This window comes from Rhinolophus sinicus, linkage group LG02 (assembly GCF_036562045.2).
Source record: "Rhinolophus sinicus isolate RSC01 linkage group LG02, ASM3656204v1, whole genome shotgun sequence".
Lineage (NCBI taxonomy): Eukaryota > Metazoa > Chordata > Mammalia > Chiroptera > Rhinolophidae > Rhinolophus > Rhinolophus sinicus.
Window position 1 is genome coordinate 7,511,609 of NC_133752.1, and position 13,023 is coordinate 7,524,631.

Consider the following 13,023-nt stretch of genomic DNA (forward strand, 5'->3'; position numbering starts at 1 on the left):
TTACAAGCAATGGTAGTTGTATGACCCTATTTGCATTACAAAAGATTGCCCTTGCAGCAGAGGGAGGATGGACTGGAAAAGAGCAAGAGTTGGTGCAGCTTGGCCATTTGGGCTGATATTGTAATGTTCCAAAAATAAATGATTATTGTCCAGAGAAGGGGAGAGGACACAATTAGTCATGGCTTCATATGTCTTATAAGGGATGCATGGACTACCTTCTCTTCCAAAATATCTCTTCAAGTACCTTTGCATATCCAACGGCCTTGGAAGAGAGAGTGATTCCCTCCAGAACAAAGGGAAAGTTTGCTTATAGCTAGAAGATGGAGATCGTGTCTCCCCTGACCTTCCCATAGCAAAGAACAGGCATACTTACTGTCCATTATAAAAGATTTGGGTTCCCTAAACTCAGGGTTCCTCTCCTGTAATGCAGCTCATTGTGTGTGCAGATGTCTTCTGGTTCTCTTTGAATTATCTTGCTGATACTCTGGCTACTGCTCCCACTATGAGCAATAAATCGTCCTTTGTTTTGACCCCTGAGACTTGTGTCTTCTACTAGCCTCCACGAAACTGGCAGTTTTGATTGTTCATTTACAATTAGGGAACAATCTCAGGGCCTTCATAGTTCTTGACCCTGGAATATAATGGTTACAGCAGGAATGGACAGAAAGGGTGCATATGAAAGAAATTTAAGTGATTTTGACAGTGAGAGAAAACTATTAAGTTTGAAATAATACATTCTCCCTCTTCAATACCCCTTTCTCCTTTCCAAGGACATGTCTGTGAATATACTCAATTCTTAGTCTTTTGTGGTTCTACAAGAGGTATGAATTAGGGGAAAATCTGAGAGATGAGGATGATTATGGGATTGATTTATATCAGAAAGACTCCAGAGTAAATCATAAAACAACGAAAGAGAAAACGGAATTATAGTCTTTGGTTTGGGAATAGTAGCATGCTGGATTTAAAGAGTTTTGGGGCTTTCCAGGAAAAAAGTTTAGATAGATAGATAGATAGATAGATAGATAGATAGATAGATAGATAGACAGACAGACAAAGAGCTAGAGAGGTGTAGCTATAGATAAAGATAGAGAAAGAGAGACAAAAATGAGAAAAGCAGTTTTCAAGATTTGCTGTGTATTATGAAAAGGACCTTTCTTTAGTTCTTTATAGGATTCAGTAAAGGTTAAAATTGTTTTAAATTTTTATTTCTGATTGCCAGAATGCTGGGGTTTTTTTCTATGAATACAAGCCAAGTCTAACTCCAAGGCAAGAGCCAACAGGCCAAGATATATGCGAGGTACAAGACTTATGAGAAGGCAGTTTATTAGATGTGCCAGATTAAAAGAAAAAAAAAGAGGAACCTGTGATAGCACTCGTGCTACTGGCTTAAATATGTTGCTTTATGGTGTGCCATTTTCCACACTCAATAATACAGGTGGTGGAGCAGGTTTGGGGTGAAAGTTATAGGGTTTGATCTTGACCATGTTGAGCTGGGAGTGCCTAGTGGACATACAAGGGGAGAGGCCTGGGCTGGACTCAGTGGCAATGACAGGGCACCTGCAGCAATGGGATTGGAGGAGCGACGACTGCCCAGAGTGGATCCCTGGGGCACTCCACAGGGAGACTAAGATCCAGGTAGGAAGGAGGAACCTGGAAGAAGTGGGGTCAGGAAAGTCGAAGGAAGATCATGTGTCCAGGAACAGGGTCAAATGCTGCTGTGAAAGAGACTGGGGTTGTCTTAAACACTCACCCATCTCTAAAATTAAAAACAGCAATAAGAGGTATAATATAAAAGACTTAAAGAAAAATAACTGTATTTTAAAACAAGGGTTATACCCCTGTAGGCCACACATGAAGAGAAATGCACAACGGTAAGTGGAAAGGGCAGTGAGCCTGCGGACTCTAGGCCAGAGGCCAGTAGGAGCAGCCAGAAGTTCACAACTGAGATGGAAAGAGGCCCATGGAGTGTGATGGGGGCCAGCATCAGTCTCAACGCGTGAAACCTGGAGCTGAGAGGGAATCTTCCACCCACGAAAGGAGGCTGAGAAAGCTGTGATCGCTGCCCAGGGCCAGGGCAGATTTCAAACTGCGGCCTGGGTCAGCTGGGAGCAGAGGCAACCATGGAGCCAGGTGGGTCCACTGCAGGTCATGGGCGTACCCTGTGCAGCTGTTGCCCCTGCAGCACAAACTCTATTGACCTTGGCCTCCCAGGACGCCCAGCTCTGTCATCTCAACTTACAGACACGGCCACACTCTGCCTGGCCTCCCCTTCCCTGCACTGCTTGGGGAATGTCCAGGCAGGAAGCTGGGCAAACCATAGCTCACCTCATGTGTTTCCCACTCTCAGGGACACTGCCCTGCACCGCCTCCTGTTTAATACAGGGACGTTTAACAACTTCCATCCATCACTCACCGAAGCACATACTGCATATGTCCTCTCCCATCTCCAGTGCCTGCACCCAGAGCTAAACCACCAGCATCGTTCACCTCAAATGCTGCTATGGCCTCCACACTGGTCTCTCTGTTCAGTCCATGCCCCTTCCATGTTCTACACAGCACATAAAATGATACTTTCAAAACATTCATCCAGCCATGTCACTTCTCTGCAGAAGACCCTTCGATGTCTTTTCATTACACTTTGAGTAACATCTGAGGCCCTTCCTATGGCCTCCAAGGCACCAGCGATCTGGCCCACCCTTCGCACTGCATGCCAACTGCCCCGGCCTCCATGCCATTCCTGAACATGCCACGCCCACTCCTGCCCCAGGGTCTTCACATGTGCTGGTCCCTCCACCTGGAACCCATCCCCTCCCTGCTCAGAGACCTGGCTGCTCCACTTTTCAGTCTGTCTAACAGTCACCTCCTCTGGGAGACCATCACTGTCCACTCCTCCTAAGGTCGGCCCGGCCCTGGCCCATTCGACAGCTCAGCCCTTGTTTGTTTCACTTACAGTACTTACCAGAGCGTATTGTTTGTTTCTATTCCTATCTGTTCACAGTGTCCTGTCTTCCTCACTGGAGTGTCAGCAGCAGGGCAAGAACACTGCCCCTCTTGCTCACCGTGCTAACCCCAGCACCTACCCCAGTGCCAGGCTCTACACGTGTGGAACCAATCAATCAATCAACCAAACACCCAACGACCTGGGGAATAAACAAGAAAGTGCTTGCATCCTAGAGGTAGATGGCAGCCCTTTGAGGATTTGACTCAAAGAAGTAACAAAATCAGATTCATATTTTAAATCATCACTCTGGCTGTACGATGGACGATGACGGGAGGGCGGCAAGCCTGGCGGCAGCAGGCCCAGCAAAAGGGTGACACAAAGGAGGCACCTAACAGAAAACACTTAAGGAGGCCCTTGTACTCGTGGCCGTGCAAGTGTCGAGTCATCCCCGGAGAGTGAGCGCCTCCTTCAATGTTATGTGCTGTGTGCCTCCCACGCCTCACCCTGGTCCCAGCCCTGGGCGGCAGGGAGAGTCTTGGAGAGATTACTGAAACATTTGGGACCAGAATTGACAATGCCTGGTAATAGACAGAAGTGGAGTGTGGGGACAGAGCCAGGGGTGCAGTTTCCAGGCTGTTGCCCTCATGTGGAAAGATGCTCACTCAGGTAGTAAATGGCCATCAACTGTGATTAGATGGCCTCAGCTGTGACTAGTTGGCCGTCAGCTGTAACCAGTGAGCCATTGGACACTAATATAACTGCCGTGGCTACGCTAGCAGCAAATGGGGACTAGCAAGAAGATGGTGCCTGAGGTAGCAAGCGCCGATTACAGTTAGCACAGCGGATTGTAGTTAGCAAGTGAGGTGGGTTGGCAGAGAGAAGCGGACAACAGGTGGCGGGTAGTGTGGCTCCTGCTTCCTGTGTCTCCAACCAGCCGCCAGTGAGACTATAGTGGTATGACTCCCTTACCTATGGCTCCGTGGGTGTTCCTTTTTGGCCTCACCATGTCCTGCGTTCTTATGTGGGGAGCGGGACCAGAGACCCTGCATGACACCCTGCATGACATGGACCAATCTGAGAAACACAGAACAGACCTAGAACCAGCGGTGCCCACTCTCCAGCTCATTGCATAGATCTCATTCACTCTGCCTAAAAGCACATAGGATTTTCTTACCCTGTTTATTTACAATTCTTTTCAAGCCTCCAGAGTTAATTATTTTAGCCACCTGTCACCTCATGAGCCACATGTGACATTTTTTGTGAAAATGAAGCTCCAAAAGGATGGTTAGGGAAGGATTGCTGACAGACTCATGATTCAAGAGCATTAAGCAGTAGAGAAACAGGAAGCCATTGTGTAGTCTAACAATTCTTGAACCACGCCCCCATACAATGCTGGTGTCTTGGGACTCCACAAGGTGTTTCAGTGAAAAAAATCCAAAAGTCTTAAAATCTTTGCAGTTGGTAGGTAGTATAGTTTGGTGAAGGGGAACTAAATAAATGTATAGAAAATCAATTAACTTAAGTTTTTCTAAAAACCATTTTTCTCAAATATTCAGTATACCTGAGTCTTGTCTTTTTCTCATTTTAGGTGGCACAAGAATTAGCAGAGTATTATAAACAGCTACTTCTCATGTGACACATGTGTGTTTACTGGATCCTGCTAGGCATACACTTTCACGAGCTCTGTCTCCTGAGCATGACGGAGAAATTGGACTCCACCTTCCTTGTTTTCCAATATAATAAACTGAGATGCCTCAGTTCACCACATAAGTTGACTGCAGTACACAAATTTGAGGACTCCCACTCAACTTAGGGTTATTCCTGTTTTAATCTGCTTCTTTCCCTGTTAAGGCTTTTCCCAACTGGTTTGCTTCCCATATCAGTCAGGATGGGCTCAGTTATGCTGCTGTAACAAACAACACTCAAATATCAGAAACCTAAACACACAAATATTTTACACTTATGCACATCTCCAGTTCAGGTAGATGTGGTGGGGGTGGGGTGGGGGAGAGGGCTCTGTCAATCCTAATCACCCAGCAGTCCAGGTTTATGGATGTTTCAATTAGATACATGTTTCCAAAAGTGCGAAGGGAATGTGAAAACTCATACATGGATTTTTCAGTTTCTGCCCGTAACAGACACATGTCTCTGCTGTTTAAATTTCATTGACCATAGCCAGTTAGATAGCTGTAATGGATTTCAAAAAGGGCAGGAAATACAAATTTACCATGTGGAGAAGGATTTGGTGAACAACCCTAATGACTGCCACACTTCCCTATACAATTTATAAGAAGAGAAGCGGGAGGTGGGGGGAGAAGTGGAGGAGGAAGAGGAGGAGGAGAAGGAGAAGAAAAACAAGAAGGAAGAAGAAAGATTAAAAACCCTTTGCAGGCCCACCCAAGCCACTTTCAGTGACTTTTCCATACAAACGGCCTGTCTTGGCTCAAGCTTTGGACTTCCCTAAATTCTCTCAAAGGTTCACAAACCCCAAACAAGCGGCATCTGGCCTCCACATGCCCTGTACCTCTCGGTAGATAGCCCTAAGTCCAGCACCTGTGGCGGCCGGCCTCAGTTTACATCTTAGCCTCTCCCAGGCACCTCCAAGCCCAGCACAAGTGACAACCATATGCAGACCACTTTGTAGCTTATACCAAGTGACCCCAGGCAGGGTACAGGCTGTGGCTGACCTTGGCCTGCACCAGGGGGCCCAGAACCAATACACCAGTGACCAGCTTCAGACCACACCAGAGCACCACCCAACCACCTCCACGAAAAACACACCCAAAGGGCAGACAGGGCAGGCACCAGAGCCCTGTTTAAGCAAATCCTGCTCCACAGGGTCAGCCCCAGCATAACTGTTCCTCCACTGTAATCACGGCCAGTGCTCACAACCAATCAGCCTGAGAGTCAACCCCATCCACTGACGTGCAAACAGCAATCAAGGCTCAACTACAATAGAGGGTACACACAATCCATACAAGGGACACACCTGGAGCACGTGGCTCAGGTGACATGGGAGACTGTGCCACTGGGCCCCACGGCACACCTACTACATAAGGCCACTCTACTAAGACTGGGAGGCATAGCAGCCCTACCTAATACATAGAAACAAACACAGGGAGGCAGCCAAAATGAGGAGACAAAGAAACATGTCTCAAATGAAAGAACAGAACAAAACTCCAGAAAAAGAACTAAACAAAATGGAGAAAAGCAATCCACCAGATGCAGAGTTCCAAACGTTGTTTATTAGGATGCTCAATGATTTCAGGGAGAACTTCAACAAAGAGAAAGGAAACATAAAAATAGAGATAGAAAATATAAAAAAGAACCAGACAGAAATGAAGACTACAATAACTGAAATGAAAAATACATTAGAGGAAAACAACAGTAGATTAGATGAAGCAGAGGACTGATCAGTGATATGGAAGATAAGCCATCAGAAAACACCCAATCAGAACAGGAAGAAGAAAAAAGAATCCAGAATATGAGAATAGCTTAAGGGGCCTCTGGGACAACACCAAGCATACCAATATTCACATTATAGGGGTACCAGAAGGAGAAGAGAGAGAGCAAGGAACTCACAAATTAGTAGTCACAATATTGTCATGGGGATATGAAATATGGTTTGAAGAATATAATCAACAATGTTGTAAAGACCATGTAGGGTGACAGATGGGCATTGGACTTATTATGGAAACCATTTCATAGACTGTGTAGATGTCTGACCACTGCACTATATACCTAAAGCTGAAGTTGAATAATATTGAGTGTCAACTATAATTAAATATATATATATAATTAAATATATATATATATATATATATATATATATATATATATATATATATATATATAGTCATGGGATGTGGAGTACAGCATAAGGAATATAGTCAATGGAATTGTAACAATTATATACAATGTCAGATGGATAGTAGATTGGGGCAGGGGTGGTATCACTTTGTGAGGGTAGTAAATATCTAACTATTACACTGTTTTGTACATCTGAAACCAATTTTAAAAAAAATTTAAAGAAAACCTATTTGAAGAAACAATGATGGAAAATTTTCCTAACCTGGTAAAGGAAATAGACACAGAAGCCCAGGAAATGCAGAGGCCCAAACAAGATGAGCCCAAACAGGCCCACACCAAGACACATCATAATTAAAATGTGAAAGGTTAAAGACAAAGAGAGAATCTAGAAAGCAGCAAGAGAAAAGCAGTTAGTAACGTGCAAGGGAACTCCCATAAGAATATCAGTTGATTTCTCAACAGAAACTTTGCAGGCCAGAAGGGATTGGCAGGAAATACTCAACATAATGAAAAGCAAGAACATACAACCAAGATTACTCTACCCAGCAAAGCTATCATTTAGAATCAAGGGACAGATAACCAGCTTCCTAGATAAGAAAAAACTAAAGGAGTTCATCAACAACAAACCAGAATTACCAGAAATGTTAAAGAGACGACGATGATGAAGGAAAAGGAGGAGGTGGAGGACGAGGAGAAAAGGAAGGAAAAGAGGAAGAGGAACATCAAAAATATGAATAATAAAATGGCAATCTCTACATATCTATCAATAATTACTTTAAATGTAAATGGATTAAATGTTCCAATCAAAAGACATAGAGTGGCTGAATGGATAAGAAAATAAAACCCTTATATATGCTGCCGACAAGAGACTCACTTCAGATTGAAAGACCCACACAGACTAAAAGTAAAGGGATGGAAAAATTTATTTCATGAAAAAAAAAAAAAAAAAAAAAAAAAACTGTGGTAGCAATATACCAGACAAAGCAATATACCAAACTTATACCAGAAAAGATGGACTTTAAAACAAAGACTATAACAAGAGACAAAGAAGGACCCAGTAATTCCACTTCTGGGTATTTATCCAAAGAAACCCAAAACACTAATTTGAAAAGATACATGCATCCCAATGTTCCCTGCAGCGTTATTTACAATTACCAAGATATGGAAGCAACCTAAGTGTCCATCAATAGACAATTGGATAAAGAAGATGTGGTATGTGTATAAAATAAAGTATTACTCAACCATAAAAAAGAATGAAACCTTGCCATCTGCAACAATATGGATGGACCTAGAGGGTATTATGCTGAGTGAAGTAAGTCATACAGAGAAAGACAAATGCCATATGATTTCACTTATATGTGGAATCTAAAAAAAAAAAATAAAAAATAAAAATAAGTGAACAAACAAAACAGAAAGGAGTTCATAGATCCACAGAACATTTTGATGGTTGGCAGATGGGCAGGGGTTTGGGGATGGGTGAAAAAAGGGAAAGGATTAAAAAGTACAAATTAGTCACAGGGGTGCAAAGTGAAGCATAGGGAATATAGTCAATAATAATTGTCATAACTATGTATGGTGCCAGGTGGGTACTAGACTTATCGGGGTGATCACTTTGTAAGTTATGTAAATGTCTAATCACTATGCTGTATACCTGAAACTAATATAATATTGAATGTCAACTGCAATTGAAAAATAAAAAATTTATTTAAAAAAAACCCTTGTGCTAAGGGATTAGAAAGCTTAAATTGTTTTAACAAGATGTGTGATCTTGGGTAATGAATTACATGAAGTCTCAATTTTCTCACCTGCAAAATAGGAATAATGTCCCATATGGTTGTCATGGCGATTCAATTAAACAATTGCTGCAAAATTTTTCTCCCATGCCCGGCCCAGTAAATAGTCTCATATATTACAGCTTCCAAAGCACTTTCAAGTCCATGAGTACATCTGATCCTCATGTCAAGCCTGAAAGGTCCATAAGGGGGATTATTATTTCCCACCTGGCATGGATGTGGCAATGGAGGTTCTTCTAAATGGAACTGCACTAGTTATTCTGTAGGATGAGGCCCAGGTGGGAGCCTGGGGTCCGGGTCTTCAGACTCTAACACAGTGCTCTTGCCTACATGTCCTTCCTTACTTTCTCCCTCTCTTTTCCAGACTCTTATTTAAAAAGAAAAATTAACTTGTAACAGGTTAATATTTAGGTGTATATCAAAGTGAATGACTGAAAAATAAGAATGTAAACTGGTGAATTTGGCTTAGGCCAGAAGATATAACACCTGTGTTAGCAGAAGTCAGTGGAAAGCCTCCGGACATATTTTTGGAACATTTTTCACACATGTTAATGAAAAGCTCACTCGGGCTGCACACAGAAGACAGACGTGCCCAAGGACTTCAGGGGTCCCCGAGTGAGATCATACCCTCCGAGGAAGGAGGCCCAGGAGACAGAATCGCGCTGTTGTGGTTTCCACTCAGGGCTGCATGCACTGCTGCATTTGATAAACATTAAACTATCACTTGTGTGAAAAAATGAGCTATGCTAGAAGGCAGCTGGAAACAGATGCCATGCAAACACCTTTGCCTCTCTGTCAGTCTGGGGAGAGGCTGATTTCTTAGTCCTGAGAGTGAAAGTTACAGCAAGTTCTGCCTTCTGACAAAGTGAACACTGAAAGAGAGAACCCAGGCTTTCCAGGTAGACAAATGCCAGCCTTGCCATCTCTAGCCAACTGTTCAGGGAGGGGAAGGTCTCTAGGCCAAGGCCAAGTAGGAGGGTAAGCTCTTACTCTCCAGCCAGGGTCTGGCAGATGCAGAGAGAGAAGCAGATGGGTTGGCTGTTGTCCCGGCAACCTGCACATCTCCAAGAGCAAGCTCTACCTCCCTTCCCAGAGCTTTGGAGCTTTCCAGAAACCCATCTCTAGAACTATCTCTTCCAGCACTCCTGCCCTGAAAGCTCCCACCCACCCTCGTCTTTTCCTTCTGCCTCAGTGACTTCACAACTGAGACCAGATTGTTTGCTGTGTTAAGGGAATACAGAGAAATCCATGACCCTCAATTCCAGGATGGCTAGGGGAAGGCTAGGCAGCCGGATGAGGCTGAGCCTCAAAGGAAGTAACCTTGAACTTTGAGTCCTGGGGTGTGGTGCACAGCGGGGATGTAGACAGGTCTGAGCTAGGGGATTTGGACCTCACAATGCCTGAGGTGGGAAGCCTTCAAGGTGGGGAAATGCTGGGCGCTGAGAGAAAGAATTCATCTGCTTTACTTTCCATTAATCTTGATTAAAGTTACTAAACTCACAGCATTAATCTGCATACTAGATTTTTTTTTGGATAAATAAAATGGCAAAGGCGCCAAGTCTGTTTCCCAGCTGGTCCAGAGCCAATCCAAGATGGTGCACAGAGCTGCAGTAGTGAAACAGAAGGGGCCGTGGGGAAGAGGATCAAGAATTTGCAGAACTGCAGAGGGCTCTGGATTCTCACCACAGAAGCTCTGGGTATTTAAAATCAGTCTACCTAACACCCAAAGGAACAACTGAATTACTCTTGTGTGTTTCTGTTACTTTAGTCTTCCCAACAAAGTATAAGCTTTTTGAGGGTAGAAATCAAGTCTTGTTTGTCACTATATCGTCACCACCCCCATATCGTTGCACACAGCCGGTGCTTAAAGCCTGTTCATGCATTAAGCTGTTTTCACATTCCTTATACACCCAGCGCAGCTCATTGAAGGAGCATGGAATAGTGACCAAGGCCTGGAACCAGGGGCCTGGACAGCTTGGGTTTTAAGCACTGCTCAATGGCCTCCCAGTTGGGCCACAAGAACAAGACACTTGCTTAGCCTCTCTGGGCCTCAGATTCCTCGTAAGTAAAATGGGCATTAAAAATCTAACTGAAGGACCATTATATTAGGTACTTGATTGGGTGAAGGAATGGTGAAAATAATGACTATAGAATGCATTCCTAAATTATAAATTGCTATGCATATGAGCTCTGACTGTTAAGTTCACGAACTTGTTGCAATGATGTTGCTAACCTATTTTGATATCAGAGGGATTATTCATTATGAATCTGTACCAACTGGACAAACAGTCAACTAAGTTTACTATTTGGAAGTGCTGAAAATGCTGCATGAAAAAGTTAGACGACCTGAACTTTTCACCAACAATTCATGGCTCTTGCATCACGACAATGCACCAGCTCACACGGCACTGTCGGTGAGGGAGTTTTTAGCCAGTAAACAAATAACTGTATTCCAACACCTTCCCTACTCACCTGATCTGGCCCCCAATGACTTCTTTCTTTATCCAAAGATAAAGGAAATATTGGAAGGAAGCCATTTTGATGACACTCAGGACATCAAGGGTAATACGATGACAGCTCTGATGGCCATTCCAGAAAAAGTTCCAAAATTGCTTTGAAGAGTGGACTAGGCGCTGACATCAGTGCATAGCTTCCCAAGAGGAGTTCTTCGAAGGTGACCGTGGTGATATTCAGCAGTGAGGGATGTAGCAAGTTTTCTAGGATGAGTTCGTAAACTTAATTGTCTGACCTCGTATGATTCTTTTAAACTTTTTTTTTAATATTACTAACACTTCGGGAATGTAAGTAGGACAGCACTGAGTTTCAGCACAGCCATGTGTGTCTGGGAAACATTCCGAGCCGGCAGTGCCACTTGGACGTGACAAACACAGGTCCTCTGATGAGCAGGCCACGGACACGCCTGCTCACTATCCTTCCATCCTCTGCCTGTCCGTCTGTCTCTCTCTTGGAGTCTTTGCATTATCTCTGTATCTCTTTCTTTTTGGATCTTTCATCCTGTGTTCTCAGTTGCAAGTATGTCTCTCTGTGTCTGTGTCTCTGCACCTTTCTATTCCTATTTTGTGCCCATTGTCTCCTGTCTCACTGCCTCTTTTGGTTCTTTGTCTTCGCACCCCTTCTCTCCCCCTCCCACATGTGGCCTTGTATTTCCTTCCTCTGGGGATCTCTGCCGTTTTGTTTCTATCTCTCACTGCCTCCTCATCTCTTTCTGTCTCTTTCGCTCCCGGTTTCTCTCCTTCATCTGTTCCTGTCTGCATCCCTGTCTTGTCTCTGTATTTTCCATGCCCATGATTCTGTCTCTGTCTCCATCTGTCTGAACATCTCTCTATTGGGGTCTATCTCTCCCTGCTTCCATGCTTTATTCCATGATGCTCATGAAGACAGATTTCATCCACAGTATGACTTTTCACTTCAGCCCTTCCCTCACCATGACCTTTTCTCACTATAAATCCTGGGTCAGCATAAATCTCCCTTGTTTTCCTTAGGCAGGGCTTGTGTTCAGCTGGAGCCTAGCCACAGCCCAGATCCGGAGGACGGAAAGGCACGTGCCTAGCCTCCTTCTGCCCTAGGGGAAGGGCCCTGCTCCCCTTCCTCATGGGGAAATCAGTTCAGGGTAAGTCCAAAACAAGGCCACCTGGAGGCCCCACAAAACATGTGAACAATGTTTATCTTTCTTCAACTTCAAGGGGTTTTTTATTTTGTTGTTTGTTTGTTTGTTTGCATTTTTCTATTGTTCAAATCATATGTGCTCACAGTAGAAAATTTAGATAGTATGAGACACAGTAAAGATGAAGAAAGAAAAGTAACTCATTATATCACCACCCGGAGGCAGCCACTGCTGTCATTTTGCCCTATTTTTTTTTCTAGGCTTTTTCACATGCATGTTTGTTTGTTTGTTTGTTTTTACATAGATCAGATCACATTAGATGCAGAATTGTGCAACTTCTTTTGCTGTTTTAATATTCTATCATCTTTATTTTCTGTTGTTCTTTAAAGCTTTCTGCAAACACTGTTTTCTCTCCCCGTGGGAGAAAACAGGAAAAGAAATCTTCATTGGCTCCCCTTTCTCACAGGAGAAATCCAAGTTTTTGAATACGGCTTACCACTGTCGTCCCATCTCTACCAATTCCAAAACTGTACACTCTGAACTATAGCCTCTCAGGGCTTTCAGCCTCACTAACACACAAGCTTGCCTTAGCCTCTGGCCCTTCCACACACTCTTCTCTTGTCTGGAACACGAGTGCCTGCTTTTCCTCAGGAATCAGCTTAGGTATCACCTTCCTCTAGTTAAGATTCTCATTCATCCCAGGCCCTTTATGCCGGAGACACATGGTGGCCATGTCTGAGACTTAAGGTGGACTCCTGCATCCTCCAAAGGATGGCCCAGCCTAGTGGCTTTTTATAAGAGTAAGCACATGTCATCCAACAGATAAACCATTTCCCACCACAATTGGTCTATTT